The sequence below is a fragment of the Acinonyx jubatus genome, chromosome B4 (genome assembly GCF_027475565.1).
Source record: "Acinonyx jubatus isolate Ajub_Pintada_27869175 chromosome B4, VMU_Ajub_asm_v1.0, whole genome shotgun sequence".
NCBI lineage: Eukaryota > Metazoa > Chordata > Mammalia > Carnivora > Felidae > Acinonyx > Acinonyx jubatus.
In genome coordinates, this window is record NC_069387.1 from 20,744,273 (window position 1) to 20,764,128 (window position 19,856).

Sequence of the window (19,856 nt, forward strand, 5' to 3'; positions counted from 1 at the left end):
ACTCTCTACGATGTTTGAGATAGGTTTCTAATAAACTTGGCCAAGTAAAGGTTGACTTATCACCTACGACTTCAGGAGAAAATTAAATACCCACTGAACACATTTTAATTCTTCTCCTAAAATTCCAGTGATAATGATTTGTGCTTTTATTACTCTCTTTGCTTCCCTATAATGCTTTTATCTATTAATACTACAAGAAAAAACACAGAAAAACCGATTATACAATTCTTCCACCATGAATTCAAAATAAACATTTGAAAAATGTTGAGACTATGACTTTAAAATAGATTGCATTCCTTCCTAATTATCAACCATAGTTTTTATGTTGGCCGTTTAAACTAAAGGGGAGGGGCTGGGGGGAGGAAACGACATATACACAAAAGTCACAAGAAAAAGCCAGGACCTTTCAAGGTCTTTTGCCAATTTGCCAAAGAAAAGCAGCAGAAGGAATGAAATTAGGAAATCTGTTTTGAAAAGGGATCAGTCCAAAAAGATACAATCTAATACTTAGGGAAAACCATCGAGCAGCTCTAAAATTCTACTCAGAAGGTAGCTCCAAACCCAAAGGCGAGCACAGCCATTCTGTCAACATCTTACAACTGGCTTATCGTCAAACGCTTGCTTGGGCCCACACAGACCCCGCCTGTGGTTCTTCCTATGTACCTAAGCACTCCCCGTACTGTTTTTGGGCACCTCCTTCTCTGCAGGCCCTATCTGAAACCCAGCTTTTCAAGCAGTTGCCTGCATTTGATAAACCCTACCCCTCTGCTTCTCAAATAGACATTTTTGCATTACATTCGTAAAAAGTTTTAATCGTCCTGTGCTAATTAAGACTAATGAGCCAGCATAGCATCAGAACAACCAATGTTCACACCTCTGCAAGAAAGTTAAGTCATTAGCGAGGCGCCTGGGTGGCTCGGTCGGTTGGGCGTCCGACTTCAGCTCAGGTCATGATCTCACAGCTCGTGGGTTCGAGCCCCGCATCAGGATCTGTGCTGATGGCTCAGAACCTGGAGCCTGCTTTGGATTCTGTGTCTCCCTCTCTCTCTCTGCCCCTTCCCTGCTCATGCTCTGTCTCTGTCTCCCTCAAAAATAAATAAACATTAAAAAAAATTAAAAAAAAAAAGTCATTAGCTGAAGCCATTCTGTGGGCCATGAATAAAAAGGGCAGGTGAATCCACTCACTACTTCAGTAGTAAAACATACTTTTAAGCAAAATTCATTGACCATATTAATAATTATACCAAATACAATGAAAAAAAAAACCCCTCATGTTTCTAACCCATAAGCTTTTATTTGTAAAAATTATAATATATTGACTGGCACAGATACCTTTCATAAAAACACCTTATTTTACCATGTAAGACTGGATACTAATGGTTTCACACGACACTTAAGAGAGCAAGATTTTGGGGCGCCTGGGTGGCTCAGTCGGTTAAGCGTCCGACTTCAGCTCAGGTCATGATCTTGCGGTCCGTGAGTTCGAGCCCCGCGTCGGGCTCTGGGCTGACGGCTCAGAGCCTGGAGCCTCCTTTGGATGCTGTGTCTCCCTCTCTCTCTGCCCCTCCCCCGTTCATGCTCTGTCTCTCTCTCTCTCTGTCTCAAAAATAAACGTTAAAAAAAAAAAAGCAAGATTTTGATCAAGTAGCAAGGAAATTAAAATAACCAGGGTTCAATTACATTCCATTAAATAGTCCTAATTTAATTTCTCATACAGGAAAAGAAGTAACCAGCAAATTTTGATATATGTACTCGAATACAGCATACTACTCCTCAAGTACTGCATGATTATTTCATAGAATACCAAATTACAATTATGGTAGCAAATACCTTAAGCTGCCACTATGAACTCCTTGGCTTCAAATGTGCTGGCTTTCACCCAAAAGTTTACAGTGACAAAGTCACATCTATGTGGCTTTAATCATTCTTCAACAAACAAAGGATCGTTTATAAAGCGAATGGTCATAAAAACAATTAACACCTAACAAATGAAATCTTTCCTGTTAATATTCCATGGACACATGTTTTCACACACCAGAACATTAATGTGGGAGGTTATAAAATTGAAATTCTCTTGGAAAGTGAATCCTTGACTTGTATTTCTTAACTAGGAAATGTGTTTTTTCAGACCACTTTCCCCACAGACTAATACCTGTAAAAAGATCATTTGCGAAAAAAAACAACTCTGAATACCAGTATTTAAACCCCTTCAAAATATTTTACAAGTAGGTCACGGTTTCATGGCTGATATGAGTCTTAGCCATGAAAAATCCTAAAGTTTTCGGTGGACTTATATGTAACATTTTTTACTTGGTCTTTAAAATTAAAGATTAATTTGGGGTATTGAAATTTATACTCATTAAAATTTTTAAAGATTCTCCAAAAGTTTCTCAGTAGGTGTTTTCATCACCAACTATCGCTAACTAAAAGACAACAGGTTGATTTCAAAGCGAAACCAGGGCCTTTGCTGGCTGATTAGCAAAATGGTTTTCTTCTTTCACTATGTTGGTTGAACTAGAAGCTTCCGGATCACATTTCAATAAGGTTCAAAGTGAAAGTCCTTTGTTGGCTGACAAATATGGCAGCTTCCAACTCAGAATACGTTTTCTCTAAAATTCAATGTTCTAAACAGCAGTTGGTTTTCTAAGCTAGTCCACAAAACTCTATATGACCCATATGTAAATGAAATACTGTTACATGTGTTTCAATGCAGACAATACTCTCCTTTGCAATACCCATTCTGTCATCAATACAAGACATTAAGCAAAAACCGGGGCGCCTGGGTGGCTCAGCTGGTTGAGCGTCCGACTCTTGATTTGGGCTCAGGTCGTTATCTCACAGTCCATGGGTCCCAGCCCCGCATTGCACTCTGCACTGACAGTGTGGAGCCTGCTTGGGATTCTCTTCCTCTCTCTCTCTCTTTCCCCTCTGCCCCTCCCACTCTCTCTCTGAAAATAAATAATAAGCTAGAATAATAATAATAAAATAATAGAAGTCAAAAGATTCTGCTAAAGAAAACAGTAATGGAAATTTGTGACGTATTTACTTCTCTGGAAGCCTAGTGCCTGAGGCAAAACATAGTTGGGGCTGTTTTTGTTAAAACAAGCAAATGAAATAACCTAATAGCAGACTTTGGGAATATATCTTCCTGTCTGGCTTCTGTAAATTCTATTATCTACTTAATATGCTTTTTTCTCAGTAAAACACTCCTGGTTTCAATAGCCATTCTTTTGCTGCTAGGTGATAATACACTGTTATCATATAGAAAATTATCAGTGTACATTTGGTTTAGGGAAAGCACGTGTAACTAAAGAGAAAGACCATTTAACATCTCCATGGAGCTTTCAAGAGCTCTGGAGACTAAGGACACTCTATGAAAGCCTCATTTTACTTCAAAACGTATGGTTCCAAAACTCTTTGATGGTTAAGTGTCACAGGTGCTAACTACATGTTTTTCAACTATAACCAGGGGAGATTGTTTGGTATACAAAGAGAAGGCATAAAATGGAAAACAGGAGAGGGTAAAGATCAAAAACGAGGGAAGGAGAGAGTCATATGCATAACTGAAAAACCCCCACCTGTCTGAATGGAAACTGAGCTAGGAAAAGGGGCAGGAGGAAGGATGGGTCTGGTTACAGATGTGTCTCCACCTGAGTTCAGAGCAGGGCTGGCTTCTGGTAGAAAAGGGACCAAAAAGTCTTGCCAGGGATGGTAGCATAGTTCCAACCTCTAACTGGAAGAGAAAGAAAGAAAAAAGAAAGAAAGAAAGAAAGAAAGAAAGAAAGAAAGAAAGAAAGAAAGAGAAAGAAAGAAAGGGAGAGAGAAAGAAGAAAGAAAGAAAGAAAAGAAAGAAAGAAAGAAAGAAAGAAAGAAAGAGAGAGAGAGAAAGAAAGAAAGGGAGAAAGGGAGAAAGAAAGAAAGAAAGAAAGAAAGAAAGAAAGAAAGAAAGAAAGAAAAAGAGAAAGGGAGAAAGAAAGAGAGAGAGAGAGAGAAAGAAAGAAAGAAAGAAAGAAAGAAAGAAAGAAAGAAAGGGAGAGAGAAAGAAAAAAAGAAAGAAAGAAAGAAAGAAAGAAAGAAAGAGAAAGAAAGAAAGGGAGAAAGAAACAAAGAAAGAAAGAAAGAAAGGGAGAAAGAAAGAGAGAAAGAAAGAAAGGGAGAAAGAAAGAAACAAAGGAAGGAAGGAAGGAAGGAAGGAAGGAAGGAAGGAAGGAAGAAAAAGGGAAACCAGTTGATTGGCTTCTAATGTAAGTGTGACACTGGAAACTGATGGCAAATATTGTCATAGATGCAGTGAGCACAAAGCTCCTGAAATGAACAGACTTGGGGGGAAGAGAAAGCAGAGAGAGAAGGAAGCATCGGACCAGCGCAACCACTCCGGGCATCCAGCAGCAATGACTGTTCTGGGACCCAACCAGACCCGGTGGTGAATACCAGTGTTTCCGGAAATTTCTTAGAGAAGAGCTGGGGAAAACATTTTATATATATATATATGTATGTGTACAGAATACATATAGGTATTTATACACATACACAAAATAAAAATATATTCGTCTAGGGGTGCCTTGGCTGGCTCAGTCGGTACAGCATGTGACTCTTGACCTTGGGGTTGTGAGTTCGAGCCCCATGTTGGGTGTAGAGATTACTTAAAATAGAAAAGCCTTTAAAAAGATATATATTTATCTGAAATACTGTCAAAATGGCGAAATCGAAACTAAACTATTTACTTAACGTCCTTGGCAATAAACAATGCACAGAAAGAAATTTGAATTAAAATGCAAAGAAAGAAGGGAGGAAAGATCTGATGAACCTTAACTACTGGTCTCCTCTGGATGGAGACAGCACATTGATGATGGATGTTGATGACTTACTGTGGTCAGCCACTGTTCTAAGGCTTTCACCTCCACCATCTCCTTTCTTTAATTTTCACCACCACATGCTCCGGGATCAGGGCGTCTGGCTGGAAGGCGGCAGCCTGAGTGTGGGCACAGTGGGAGGCACGGCAGGAAATGAGATCGCCCAGGCCCCTCGAAGCTTGAAGGCTGTGTGAATAGTTACAGCGGATGTGAGCAGTTACACAGGGTACAGTCAGAGCTGAGGGGCCAGTGCGGGCCTTTTTGAGGAAATGTCACTGAAGTCGAGGCTTGGAAAAGGGTTACTGAGAAGATACAGTTCTCACTTTGAATTGCCTTAATGTCCAGATTTAGTTAGAATCTACATGTCTACACACACACACACACACACACACACACACACACACGCACACACAAATAGACAGTCTAGGACTTTCCTCCAAGAATATTTTTCTAGCTGAATGTAAAGAAGCTGTTGTTCTTTCAGGAAGTAGGCAGGCCTGTTACCATTAAACAAAAAAATGTTTGGACAAGTACCCACTAGGAAGAATAAATTATCAAAATAACTAATAACATGTTAATAGGAAATAATCTCTTTTGGCACCCAAGGTTTCAGTGGAATCAAAATTATTATAAAAATATACAGCTATGTTTTGCATACATTCTCTAACAACAAAAACCAGCTAAAAGCAAAGGTTCTTCCTCCAAAAAGACTCCTTGTCATTCTTTTTCTCTTAAGGATAAAAACCAAGGAACCTAGCCATCTAACACCTTGAATCTCATTACACCATGAATAATACCTCAGCAGGAGCACTGGGAACACCAAGCCCCTGCTGGCTCCCTCCCAAAGAGCCCCTCAGGGAGGGATGGGGCTGAAAGCACAGACTCCAACGTAGGGAATCTATCTGAACAGGAAATCGGTTTCCACCTCTGCACTGCTTCCAGGGAATTAGAAAAACGGATGAAGAGATTCCTTATCCACGGTGGTTTAACCTTAAGAACATGTTCGCATCAGTTTCTTACTCATGCACGTTTCACACTAATACAAACGCTTGAAGATACCAGGCACGTCCATCAAAGGTGCACCTGAGACGTTTCAGGGACAAATCCAGCCAAGCGTGTGGGAACTGGGGAAGGGCCAGGGGAAACAGAAATGAACACTTGTCCAGAGGAGATGGCGGCAGAGATAAATTCCAGAAGGACAGATTAAGAACGGGCAGAAAGCAAGACAGCAGCCTGCACGAGACAGACAGAGATAAAGACCAACTGACACTACACAAAGAGAAACAGAAGAGTCTGATAACTCAATCATGAGTCATGCCAACCTTGAATTAGAATGTCCCCCCCAAAATGCTGTCAACTCCAGACAGTAAATACTCGGACCTCAACACTCTAAAGTGGTGGGCTGGCAGGTTAATAGGTTATTGGTCAAGGAGCAGCAAAAAAGGATTAGCATGTCCCACCCCAAAATATACCAATGACGCATACAAATTCTTCTGAACTGAAGGCATCTGAGTTCTGGAAATCCCATATCTGCCCCAAAGCAGAACTCAATTCTGCTCCCCCAGAGCAACTCAGACCTTCTCTTCTCAGAGAGAACTCAGCACCACACCCAGACTTTGTCACAAACTATCTCATCTCCCATTGATCCTCCTAAGGGCCCGCTGACCTTTCCTTTCCCTCCCTTTCTCCCCTAAATTAGGTATGTGGACCCAAATTCTAACCATTCCTTTGCTACTTATCACTGGGTACTTACAACTGTGGCTGTGACTGTTAACTGTAACTGCATGTTAATAAGCTTGTGTTTGTTTTTTTCCTGTTAATCTGTCTTTTGTCAGTCTAATTTATAGGGCCTTGGCCAACGAACCCTAGATGGGTGAAGGCAAATGAGAGTTCCGCTGTTCTTCCCGGCAGCGGCCTTGTGAAAGTCCTCAAGCCAACGAGCGAGTTCCGTAGCAGTCTTGTGGTGTCGGCACAGCCCCACCTTCAGGGGCAGAAACCGAGATCCAGAGATCTCAGTCCTGCAGCCTCGCCCCTGCTTCCCCGTGCAAGGCCGCCTGTGAAGGAGCCCTGACTCCTCTGAACACACCTGGGTACTAGGACTTGTGCGATTAGGACTTACGCCTCTGGCCTGAAGGCCCCGAGAGTCCCCTGAGCCCCAGGGAGGCCACGCCCCGCTGCGCCCCACCAGGGGTGGTGTGGGTTCCTTCCCTGATGCTGCAAAACCGTCCGTCACACGTGACCATTGTGTTTGCGTGGGTGACCCTCCCACTAAACCGATTCCTTACAGAGAGGAACTGGGTGTTACGCTTTTTTGTTTGTTCGGAACTCAATGCAGGAAAATGCGATCGACGTTTATTAATTAACCACGGCAGTCAAAGGTAGACCTCGGATTAGAACCACGTGTCCTGGGCTCCGCTCCGCAGGTCTAGCTTCCAGACGGGATGGTGTGCAACGTGCAGAAAGGAATTTTGAAAGGTACAAAAATTATTCTAACAGCATTTTAACATACACCAGACGTAACTCCAACACAACCATAACTGCCTTTTCTGTAACTGTAGCGGCTCACAGCCGGCCCATCTGGCAAAAGTTGGGGGGGGGGGTGGGGAGGGAAGGATCCCGCTATTCACCTGACTACGGACCATTATGTAACAGAGAGACAGAAAGCGCTGTTCCCAACCCAGCCAATAACAAACCAGACCCTCAAGCAGCACGATTGGCAGTCCTGGTAATTTTATCCCAGAGAGAACAATAACAGACACTATTTTTATTCATACCGGTATTTAATCCTTTTTTTTTTTTTCCTCAGTAATATACTGGATGGCACTAATTTCTATGGGTTAATTATATATTCCCTCAAACAGAATAGGTTTTTCTGGAGCTTTGTTTTATTGAATTCACGAAGCCTCCCGGAGGAATATTACAGCCAAATGAAGAGTCGTTTCACCAACTGAAAGACCAACTTATTTTCTGCAGGAATGTGCTGTGCAAGCACGGCCTCTTTACCCCACCCTCTTGCCCATACACGGAACCTTTGCTTTTCATCTGCCACCTAATTATGGTGTCACACCTAGCCCGTGATGCTGGCCACGAAATATTTAACCACAGGGACACAGACCTCCACTTTCCTTAATTTCTTAGACTTAGAGCAACTGGTAGACCCTTGGACGCGGACTTGCACGTGGCAGGTATTGACGACAGACACATTGACTAGTCTTCCCATCTGTTGATACAGATGTTACTTGCGAACAATCCCTTTCGTCTTCGATCGCTTTCTTTTGGTGAACCCTGCCTTCAAAAGCACTATTTCCATGCTTATCAGACACCTCTACTCCTAAGAATCACGCTACAGTACTTGGAGAGGGAGAGAGGAAGACACGTGGGAACAAAAAAGGGGAGATCATTTGCTTCCACCGACCAAAGTTCGTTCCTTCCACCATCCAGGTATGCACGCAGTAAGTATTTATTGCGTACGCACTTTACTCCAGTAGTTTCTAAGCGAGGTACAGTTCTTTACTCTTGGTCTCAGCTGATGACACATGAAAAGATCTTCTGAAAATGGAATTTTATAAGTGTACATTCCTTAGAACATTAAAAACATTTATTTGGGCTACTGGGCTACTAACCAGTGTCCTTTTTTTTTTTTTAATTTTTTTAAATTTACATCCAAATTAGCATTGAGTGCAACAATGATTTCAGGAGTAGACTCCTTAGTGCCCCTGACCCATTTAGCCCATCCCCCCTCCCACAACCCCTCCCATAACACTCAGTTTGTTCTCCATATTTATGAGTTTCTTCTGTTTTGGCCCCCTCCCTGTTTTTATATTATTTTTGCTTCCCTTCCCTTATGTTCATATGTTTTGTCTCTTAAAGTCCTCATATGACTGAAGCCGTATGATTTTTGTCTTTCTCTGACTGACTAATTGCACTTAGCATAATACCCTCCAGGTCCATCCACATAGCTGTAAATGGCAAGATTTCATTCTTTTTGATTGCCGAGTAATACTCCATTGTACGTATATACCACATCTTCTTTATCCATCCATCCATCCATCCATCCATCCATCCATCCATTCTTTCCATACTTTGGCTATTGTTCATAGTGCTGCTATAAACATGGGGGTGCATGTGTCCCTTCGAAACAGCACACCTGTATCCCGTGGATAAATGCCTAGTAGTGCAATTGCTGGGTCATAGGGTAGTTCTCTTTTTAGTTTTTTGAGGAACCTCCATACTGTTTTCCAGAGTGGCTGCACCAGCTTGCATTCCCAACCAGTGTCGTCTTATTAAGACGTTACCAACTATACTTTTCATAGGCAGGTAGAAGGTAGCTAAGGTAACCATTAATCAAAGAGAACTTAATTAATTGCCTTCAGAGAACAGAGCTCAGGGCGGTCATCATTGGTTATGTGACATCTTTCTGGTCCTTCATTCTTACCATTTACATTGCTTATTGTTCATACAGTATTGATTGGTATATTGATTATGGGAAAACAATGTTTGTATTAACACAACAGTGGAGAAAGTAGCAAGCAAATGGGAATCTTCTATTACAGCCACCATTACGAGGTAGTATTATTACCTTTGCTTTAACTCTTACAGCACTGTTGAGAAAAAACAGCAAATAAGAAAGGCCAGTACACAAGGCATTGTAAGTAAGGAAAAGAATCTCCTTAACAAGCAAGATGGTTCCCTTAAATGATCAGTGTGACACATTTCTTATGACACAGGAACTACCAGTCCCCAAGCTGGCTGTCATGTCCACTCCACAGAGTGTTCGGAGGAGAGAAACAAGGCCAGGAAACGTTCAAGCCTCATTAAACCTCGGTCACCATCCTCTCACGCTATTTCTTTTATATTTCCTGACTTGGAAAAAAGGAAACGGGTTTACACTTTGGTAAAGTAACAGAACCCAATGTACATGATCTATCACTTAAATACTTTGGGATGCTGGTCAGTATCTCCCAGGTACCATTCACAGGCAAAGGAACTATTGCCATCTCACAGCCACCCCCCCCTCCCCCAACACCACCTCCATGTTCTAGAATGGGAGCTGGCAATTCGTCTCCTCCTCCTCATGCCTCTCCTCTTTAGGTCTCCTCTTAACGTTCAATGTAGAAGATGTTTTCAAAAGTTATTATCCCATAATATTATTCCCAGATAACATGTGCTTTCATTTCGCAAAGTTCCTTCTACTTCATAAAAGTCTACCAAGTTCCCCTAAATGGCAAATAAAGACTGCATCCCTTATTTTAGGAACTGGGACCGACAGAACTTTCCATTACTGATGTCTTGATGCCGACCAGCAATGTGACCACCCAAGACGTCAAGTCCTTGTCCCTCCTGAGTCAGAACCTACCTGACAACCTGATCACCTCTCAGCTCGCCATCTCGGATCAAGAGGGGTACCCTAAAAATCTGAATGTGACACGAGCAAGTACGTTACAGGTGATGACTCTTCACCTGGTACACCACCTCCCTCTACAAGCAACTGTCCAATATGGCAGAACAAGGGTAAAAGACTAGAGGGAATGCCTCGTCTCAAGGATGCGCTGATGAGGGAGCCATTTTGGAGAGTCGCTCAAAATCCAGCTACTCATAAGCCCTTCTTGCTGAAGGATCATAGCACAAGAGAGAGCACGAAGGATTCATTTGCTTCAGAACCTCTCCCGAATGCCTGCTGCATTCCACACACTGTGGTAGGTGCTGAGGGTTTTCAAGAGAAAATTCCCTTGCCTTCGTGGAGCTTCTTAGTGGGAGGAAATAGGCAATGAAAAAAATACAGAGAATGTCAGGTGGTACCCAGTGCTATGCGGGGGGGAAAGGCTGAGTTAAGAGGGATGGTAAGTGCTGCTTGGGGGGGGGTGGGGGGGGAGGGGCTGCTGTTGTGTAAGGGACTCGAGCCAGACTCTGGTAATTCTTTAGCAGAGACCTGAAAGTGACCGAGGGACCAAGCAGTTCAGGACCGTTACTACTGTTCGTATGTGTTATAAAGACATAAACCAGAGTTTAAGACTGTCTAGCAGAAAGGGCTAGTTTAATACAAACCACACTGCCAATACTAGAAACAGGCAAGGGGGGGGGCAAAAACACGTTATTTTATTACAAATTCCTTATACTTTCTTTGATGTTATAGTTAGGCCATTACATTCATTTCTTAAAATTATGTGTATAGATAATTTCTATAATCTCTGAGTTTCACGTCAAGATAGTAAAGGTGATTACAACATACACGCTTTGTGAGAGAGGGGTTAGGTCCACCTGGGTTGAGCATTCCTGCCACGGTGTGTGTGCTCACAGGGGAATCACCTCAGAATCACCAGGGGGGAGTCACTGATTGCCCCCCTCCCAGGGTCCTCCTGGAGGTTATGTTACCTTAGGGAGTCAGACTGAAACCTACCAGGCAAGTCAAATAATTAAATAACTACAAGTCGTGCAAGTGTTACAAAGGAAACAAACAAGCTTATGGAGAGGAGGTTGAGGAGTGGGGAAGGGGGAAGTTTTGTGCTTACCCATGAGGGTCAGGGAAGAATTAAGAGCTCCCGGGAGGGAGAGAACTTGCAAACCCTTGGGGAGGATGTGGTTCACACCTCAACTAGGAGCAGCCGCAGGTGACTCTGGCTGCCATATGGGCTGAGCAGAACAATGAGACAGAATCGGCTCCGAGATGATAAACGTTGAAGATGAGTCAGAGGTTCATGGGGGTTCAGTACACTATTCTCTCTGCTTTTGAAATATTTTAAAGTTTCCATTAATAATAAAAGAAAAACAAAAGCCTTCAAAAGCACCCCTGGTTGACAGTTTCCTACTTGCCGTTTGCTTGGTTACACTCAAACCAATCAGTAACAGAGCCTAAAACCATCAGATAAATTTTTAAAATAACACTAAGATGGGGGCACCTAGGTGGCTCAGTCGGTTGACTGTCTGACTCTCGATTTCAGCTCAGGTCATGATCTCTTGATCCGGGAGATCCAGCCTCATGTCAGGCTCTGTGCTGACAGTGTGGAGCCTGCTTGGGATTCTCTCTCCTCCAACACTCCCCCCCACCCCACCGGCCCCACTCTCTGCCCTTACCCTGCTAGTGTGGTGTGCATGCATGCATGCTGGCTCTCTCTTTCAGAATAAATAAATAAACATTAAAAAAAACCAAAACCCTAAGATATAACTTAGCATCTTAATCAGCCACCAAGACACTAAAGTAGCCCCCTACCAAAGTCTAAATAACAGCAATAATCTGAAGGTTTATTACAAAGAGGCAAGTGTGTTCCAATGAAAAGTCAACATGATAGGCCATTAGGGCTCTAGAGAAAAAGAATCTAAAAATACTAGAACATTCCCTGCCACTCTGGTTCTTCTAAATGAAAAACCGACCATTTAATTATGTTAGGAGCCAGCACATCAGTTAAAGCCCCAAGAAGTTTCCCTTTCTCGCTCCTTTTAAACCAGTATGAATAAAACATAACAAAAATTATATTCACTTTTAATTGTTTGACTTTTATTTTTTACATGTCCCTGTTCTGTCACAATGGCCTAAAAATATCAGGTGCGTGACTTTTAGCCCTGCCAATCCCCTTTTCAGTAATACACAAGAAATTAAATATGCGTTAACCAGACCTCAGCAAAGAGCCAGCACAGGCTCCCCAGAGAGATCCCATAAGTTTACACACCGACATACCCTGGGTGTGTGTGTATCTTTATGAGGTCCCTAAATTCTGTTTCAGCAGCACATGGCCAAAAAAAACCCCAAACAATAAATCCAAATGGAAGGCAGGGCTCACTGGCATACTTTTCTTGGTGGCTATTTCCAAACCTTTCTGTATTTCTGTTACTCTGTTGCTGTATGGGAAGCAGTCTTCTCCCACCCTAAGAAAACAAGCTTTTGAAAAAGCAAAGAATCATGAGGGCAACCCTGCTCTCGGAAATGAATTTACCGTGATGAAAAGTTCGCTTACAGTAGATTCATAATTTTTTTTTTCCTAATCGGCTGACGAGAGTATCCACATTCCAATACAGAACAAATCTCAGCTACTTAGATTTTGAAGGAAGCTGCCCATTCCATCCTAGGCAATGTATTCTGCAGGAACAAAGGTATCAGAAACAAAATAATAAATGTACAAGGACTTTTGCAGTCTTGTTTGGGGCAAACCCAAAAAAACTGGAAATAAGACTTTTTGCCCATCAGCAGATAATGGTTGAATACATTAAGGCATATTTATACCACGGAATATTACGCAGCTATTAAAATGAATGTGCGCTATATGTATTGTCCCAGAAGGGTTTACAATTTAAAATGAACAAATAAAAAACCCAGCAGTACTAGCTGTAGAGTAAAATAACGTCTTTACAAATTCTCTAAAAGCTTTGTGATCTTGGTTTAGGTAATTATATGACATCAAAGACAGAAGCAACAACCACAAAAAAAAAAAAATAGATAAACTGGCAGACTAGGTCAAAACTGAAAATGTTAATGCTGCAAACAATGCTATCAAGAAAGGGAGAGAAACCCACCAAATGGGAGATGAGATTTGCAAATTACATCTCTCATGAGGGTCTTCTATCTGCAAGAATTTTTACAACTCAATAGTAAAGACAAATAACCCAATTTAAAAATGGACAAAATATAATGCTCCAAAAAAAGACACACTTCTTCAAAAAAAGATTCAGGGGCACCCGGGTGGCTCAGTTGGTTAAGTGTCTGACTTCGGCTCAGGTCATGATCTCACGGTTCCTGAGTTCAAGCCACGCATCGGGCTCTGGGCTGACAGTGTAGAGTCTGCTTGGGATTCTTTCTCTACCTTCCTCTCTCTGCCCCCCTCCACTTGTGTTTTCTTTCTCTCTCTCAAAAATGAGTAATTCTGTAAAAAAAAAAAAAAAAAAAAGAGAGAGAGAGAGAGATGAATGTGGCCAATAAGCACATGAAAAGAGGCTCAACATCATTAGCCATGAGGGAAATGAGAATGAAAACCACAGTGAAATACCACTGCCCTCCAGTAGGACAGCTGTAAATCCCTAAGACGTTAGGAAGCATGAGCAAGGACGTAGTGAAACCAGAGACCTGATACATCCGTGCTGATAAGCAAAGGGATACAACTGCTTTGGAAACATGTCTGGCAAGCCCTTGGCGTGTTAGACAGAGAGTTACCATAGGACCCAAAGATTTCGCTCCTCGGATACACCCAAGAGAAATGAAAACATATGTCCACACAGCATTATTCATAATAACCAAAAAGTCTAAACAACCCAAATAGACATCAATTGATGAATGCACAAAGACACCATGGTCCGTCCATACAACAGAATATTACTCAACAATCAACAGGAAGGAAGCGATGCCACGTGCTGCAACATAGATGAACCTTGAAAACATTATGCTAAGTGAAAGAAGCCAGTCACAAGCGACCACACACAAATCTACAGAGGCAGGAAGTAGATTTGTGGTTGCCTAGTGCTGGGGGGAGGGGCTGGAAGGGACGGGAGGTTTGGTTTCTTTTAGAGGGGATGAAAATGTTCTAAAATCAGATTGTGACAATGGTTACAGAAGCCTGTAAGACTACTAAGAAACACTGAATTGTACACTTCAAATGGATTTTACATTGTACATTTGTATTACATGTGAATTATAGCTCAACAAAGCAGTTTTTAAAAAATGGGTTGCTTTTCAGAAGTGCCTGGGTGGCTCAGTCAGTTGGGCGTCCGACTCTTGATTTCAGCTCAAGTCATGATCCCAGAGTTGTGGGATCGAGCCCCACGTGGGGGTTCCATGCTGAGCGTACAGCTTGCTTAAGATTCTCTCATTCTCTCTCTCTCTCTCTCTCTCTCTCTCTCTCTCTCTCTCTCCCCCTCTCTCTCTCTCTCCCCCCCCTCTGCTCCTCTCCCCAGTTTGTGCTCTCTCCCTCTCCCCGCTCCTCCCCCCAGTTTGTGCTCTCTCCCTCTCTAAAATAAAAATTAAATAAAAACTTTAAAAAAGGTTCACTTTTTAAAAAATTCTCTAACTAGCAAACCTAAAAATGGAAAATGAGGACCAGGCACTTGGATTTTAATTATGTGAATTTTTTACCATCCACTTAAATAAGCCGCTGTGGTCATTCGAAATCATGCTTGTGAAATATATTTCATGATGGTATAATATTACAAAACTAAAGCAGAGTACAAAACGATATATATTTATAACTTAACAAAATAAGACTTTATAAAGAAAAGGCTGGAACTAACAATGATCCTCTAGCCTAGATGGTGGAATTGTGAGCAATTTAAACACTGGGCTTTAGAATTTTCTTTATCTAGGAAACCTGGGTGGGGCTCAGTGGGTTAGGGGTCCGACTCTTGGTTTTGGCTCAGGTCATGACATTGCAGTTTCCTGGGATGGAGCCCTGTGTCGGGCTCTGCGCTGACAGCGTGGAGCCTGCTTGGGGTTCTCTGTCTCCCTCTCTCTCTGCCCCTCCCCCACTCATGCTGTCTCTCCATCTCTCTCAAAATAAATAAATGCAAAAAAAAAAAAAAAACATAGAATTTTCTTTTTCTAAGTTTTCTCTAATAAGCATGCATCACTCCTTTCTTTCTTCCTTTCTTTCTTTCTTTCTTTCTTTCTTCCTTCCTTCCTTCCTTTCTTTCTTTCTTTCTTCCTTCCTCCCTCCCTCCCTCCCTCCCTCCCTCCCTCCCTCTCTCTCTCTTTCTTTCTTTCTTTCTTTTTTTGCAGGCTCCATGCTCAACATTGGCCTTGGACTCACAACCCGGAGACCAGGAGTTGCATGGTCTACAGACTGAGCCGGCCAGGAGCCCCGAGCATGCACACACTTCTTTAATCATAAAAATAACGACTTGATTTTTCAGATGAACCACATGCATGAGGAAGTCAAGCACGCCACTGCAACGTATATAACTACAGTTTATTAACGCCCTATATTAACGGATCTCTCTTTTTGTTTTTCCTGGTAAAAAGTCCCATACATCTCAAACTGTTTCGCCTAGATAATACTGCGTAACAGGATACTCCAAAACTCAGCGGCTTAAAACAACCCCCATCTTATTTGGCTCACAATTTTACAAGAGTCCAGAATCTGAGTAGGGCTCAGGCATGAAGTGTTTCCATACAGTCTAAGCTATTCAAGACGACCCGCTCTTACCTCTGAGTCCCCGGGGTGTCTGTCAGCTGGACTGGGTCTTTCCTTTTCCACCAGGTCCCTTCTCCTAGTCCAGCTCAAGCCTCTTTGACTTGGTGGCAGGTTGTTAAGAGGGCCAAACAGAAGCTGCAAGGCTTCTAAAGGCCTGTGTCTTGAAGTCACAAGGCACCACGTTCATCACATTCTGTTGGTCAAAGTGAGGGCCAGCCCAGATTCCAGGGGAGGAGAAAATCTCTTGAGCATAAAAGAATCAGAGGAACAGTTGGTGAACCCATCTGCAGACAATATGCAGGCAGGCCCAGAGGAAAACAATATCCAAAAGAATGAGCCCTTGGCTATTGAGATAGATACTTTTTTTTTTTTTTTTAATATTCATTTATTTTTGAGAGAGAGAGTGTGAGTTGGGAGAGGCAGAGAGAGAGGGAGACACAGAATCTGAAGCAGGCTCCAGGTTCCGAGCTGTCAGCACAGAGCCCGATGCGGGGCTCGAACTCACAAATGTCATGAGATCATGACCTGAGCTGAAGTCAGACACTTGACCGACTGAGCCACCCAGGCGCTGAGATAGATACTTAATAGAAACACTTTGTGTTTGGTAAAAGGTTGTGGCTCTGTGGGCTCTATTTTCCACTGTCTTATAAAGTAAGAGATTCACTCGCCTGAAAAAAATGTTGGCCCTTTCATTTAATAAAAATCAAATGATTCTGTGTGCTAAAACGTTACTATTTTTTAAAAGTCACGGCAAAAAAAGGGAGAACCTTAATTTCAGAAATTAATATTATTTTGCAATAGCAGGGATATCCAGCAAAAAGTCTAGGCTTTGCAGGCCATATGGTCTCTGTCACAGCGAGTCAATTCTGTTTGACTAGCACAGAAGGAGCTATAGGCAATATGCAAACAAATGAATATGGCTGTGATCCAATAAAACGTTTATGGACACTGAAATCTGAATTTTATATAATTTTCACAAGTAATGATATATTTTTCTTTAAAAAAATTTTTTAACCACTCTTTTGCATGTACGCAAAACCCAGTCTTAGCTCAAGGGCCATGTAAAAACAGGCCGTGGGCCAGACTGGACCCACAGGCCACAGTCAGCTAATCCCTGTGCTACAGTTAATTCAAAAGATACCATACAAATGCCAAAAGGTGAAATACTCCACTGAGCACCTTATACAAACATCCACATATATTTCCTGTATAAAATACTCAACCTTGGTGGGGCGCCTGGGTGGTTCAGTCGGTTGAGTGTCCAACTTCCGTTCAGGTCATGATCTCTCAGTTTGCGGGTTCGAGCCACCCGTCGGGCTCTGTGCTGATGGCTTGGAGCCTGGGGCCTGCTTCCGATTCTGCATCTCCCTTTCTCTCTGCCCCTTCCCCGCTCATGCTCTGTCTCTGTCTCTCTGTCTCTTAAGTATAAATAGAATATTAAAAAAAATAAACACAGATGTTACTACAGGGCCTCTAAAATACTAGGAGGATCTGTTCTCACATTAAACCTGCCTAATTTGTGAATTCCTCCGGACCTGGATACAGCTCCTAGAGTCTCTATTCAGGGACAGGTAACTACAAGCTGACGTTAGCTGGGGTTCACCTTGAACACTGACCCTTGTTTGGAACGCCTGGGATTCTCACCAGGCGTCTGAAGAGACACAGATGGTCCCATAATCTTTAAATATGCATCATATGCGTCTGAAAATTCTGGCATTAACCCAGGGCATGGACAATGTGCAATCACCCACCATGTTACCTGCAGGCCTGTTTTCACACAAGACTGATCTTCTGGACCCTTCTGCGTTTTGCCCTACGAGAGGCCATCTCTCTCTGATGCACGTGCACGCACACACACACACACACATACACACACACACACAAAGGCAAAAACTAATTTTACGTTATAGCACAGTACAAATGACAATGAGGAAACTTTATATCCGATCAAGTCAATAAACCCTCAGCCACTAACAAGGGGAGCCCTGAGATGACACATTGCTCCTTATGATCTCAACTCTTCAAAGTTATGCTTACTACCGCAGCTTCAGGCCTGCCCTTTAACATCTTAATAGGATTCACATTTTACAGGTCTCCTTCAGTGCCTACGCTTTGCCATCACACTTTGCGTCACCAGAGAGACTCGGTCCACAGAACCTACTGATCCTCCTGAGTTTTCTAAACACCAAGCAGGGACAAGAACCCAGGACCTGAGTCGGAGGTGGATTTGCTCCTGACCCTTTAGAGTGGCAGCTTGGCCAAGTCACTTTCTCACTCACAGCTGTTTTCTCGTCTGTCAAATGTGAATAATAACACATGCCCCCTCTCCTCTCGAGTGTTGTGGAAAGGTCAAGTGAATGACAACAGCACAACTGCTTTGTAAACATTAAACTGAAGTTACTTTCTTTTATCAGACACTTTCCTCTCAAGCATTAACAGCTATCTTTTGCTCAGTTCTTCAGGGTCTGATAAAGAAGTCTAAATATGGGCACCTTGATGGGCTCCTTCCATAGAGCATGTGATACTTGATCTTGGGGTCGTGAGTTCAATCAGGCCCCATGTTAGGTATAGGGCTTACTGAAAAATAAATAAAATAAGATTAGAAAAAAGCAAAGCAAAGAAAAGAAAGGAAGAGAAGAGGAGAGAAACGAAAAGAAAAAAGAAAAGACAAGACAAAGAAGAAGAAGTAGTCTAGGGACACCTGGGTGGCTTGGTCAGTTAAGTGTCCAACTCTTGATTCTGGCTCAGATCATAATCTCACAGTTCTTGGGATTAAACCCTGTGCAGGGCTCTATCCTAATAGTACGGAGCCTGCTTGGGATTCTCTCTCTTCCTCCCTCTCACTCTGTGCCCCTCCCCTGCTCCCTCACTCTCTCTCTCTCAGAATAAACAAACATTAAAAAACAAAAAAGAAATCTAAACATTTAGCCTATGTTTTGTTTTGTTGTATTTATTTTGATTTTTTAAAATATTTGTTAATGTTTATTTATTTTTGAGAGAGACAGAGACAGAATGCGAATGGGTTGGGGCAGAGAGAGAGGGAGGCACAGAATCCGAAGCGGGCTCCAGGCTCCGAGCCGTCAGCACAGAGTCCGACACGGGGCTTAAACTCACGAGCTGTGAGATCATGACCTGAGCCGAAGTCGGCCGCTCAACCGACTGAGCCACCCAGGCGCCCCTGTTTTATTTTTAATCACGGCTTCCTCTTTCAAGACTGAAGAGTCTTATTTCATTTTAATTTCTCCTCGTGGTTTAGTATCTCTTTTCTGACAACAACAATATGAAACTAGAAATTAGTTACAAGAAAAAAACTCGAAAAAACAATAGTAGAAAAAAACCTAGAAAAAACAATGCCACTAAACAACTAATGAGTCAACCAAAAAAATCCATGACAAAATAAAAAAATACCTGGAGAAAAATGGAAATGGAAACACAATATTTCAAAATCTTTGGGATTGCCACAAAAGCGATTCTAAGAGGAAGGTTTGTAACAATACAGGTCTACCTCAAGAAACAAGATTAATCTCAAATAAACAATCTAACCTTATACCTAAACGAACTAGAAAAAGAAGAACAGGGGCGCCTGGGTGGCTCAGTCGGTTGAGCGTCCGACTTCAGCTCAGGTCACGATCTCACGGTTCGTGAGTTCGAGCCCCGCATCGGGCTCTGGGCTGACGGCTCGGAGCCTGGAGCCTGCTTCCGATTCTGTGTCTCCCTCTCTCTCTCTGCCCCTCCCCCGTTCATGCTCTGTCTCTCTCTGTCTCAAAAATAAACAAACATTAAAAAAAAAAAGAAACGAAAAAGAACAAAGCCCAAAATTAGTATAAAGAAGGAAATAATAAATATTAGAGAAGAAAGAAATGAAGTAGAAACTAACAACAACAACAACAAAAAA

General features: G+C 42.4%; 1 protein-coding gene and 1 long non-coding RNA gene across 3 annotated transcripts in view; both read right to left on the bottom strand.

Moving 5' to 3' along the window:
* PIP4K2A (phosphatidylinositol-5-phosphate 4-kinase type 2 alpha) overlaps positions 1-19,856 on the bottom strand; it is a 189,353-nt gene that overhangs the window by 130,927 nt on the left and 38,570 nt on the right. The window lies entirely within an intron of this gene.
* Positions 8,895-14,661, bottom strand: LOC128316303 (uncharacterized). The gene is made up of 2 exons (XR_008299950.1): positions 12,803-14,661; positions 8,895-11,576 (listed from the first exon to the last, which is right to left on the bottom strand). It is a non-coding gene; the product is annotated as an uncharacterized LOC128316303 (long non-coding RNA).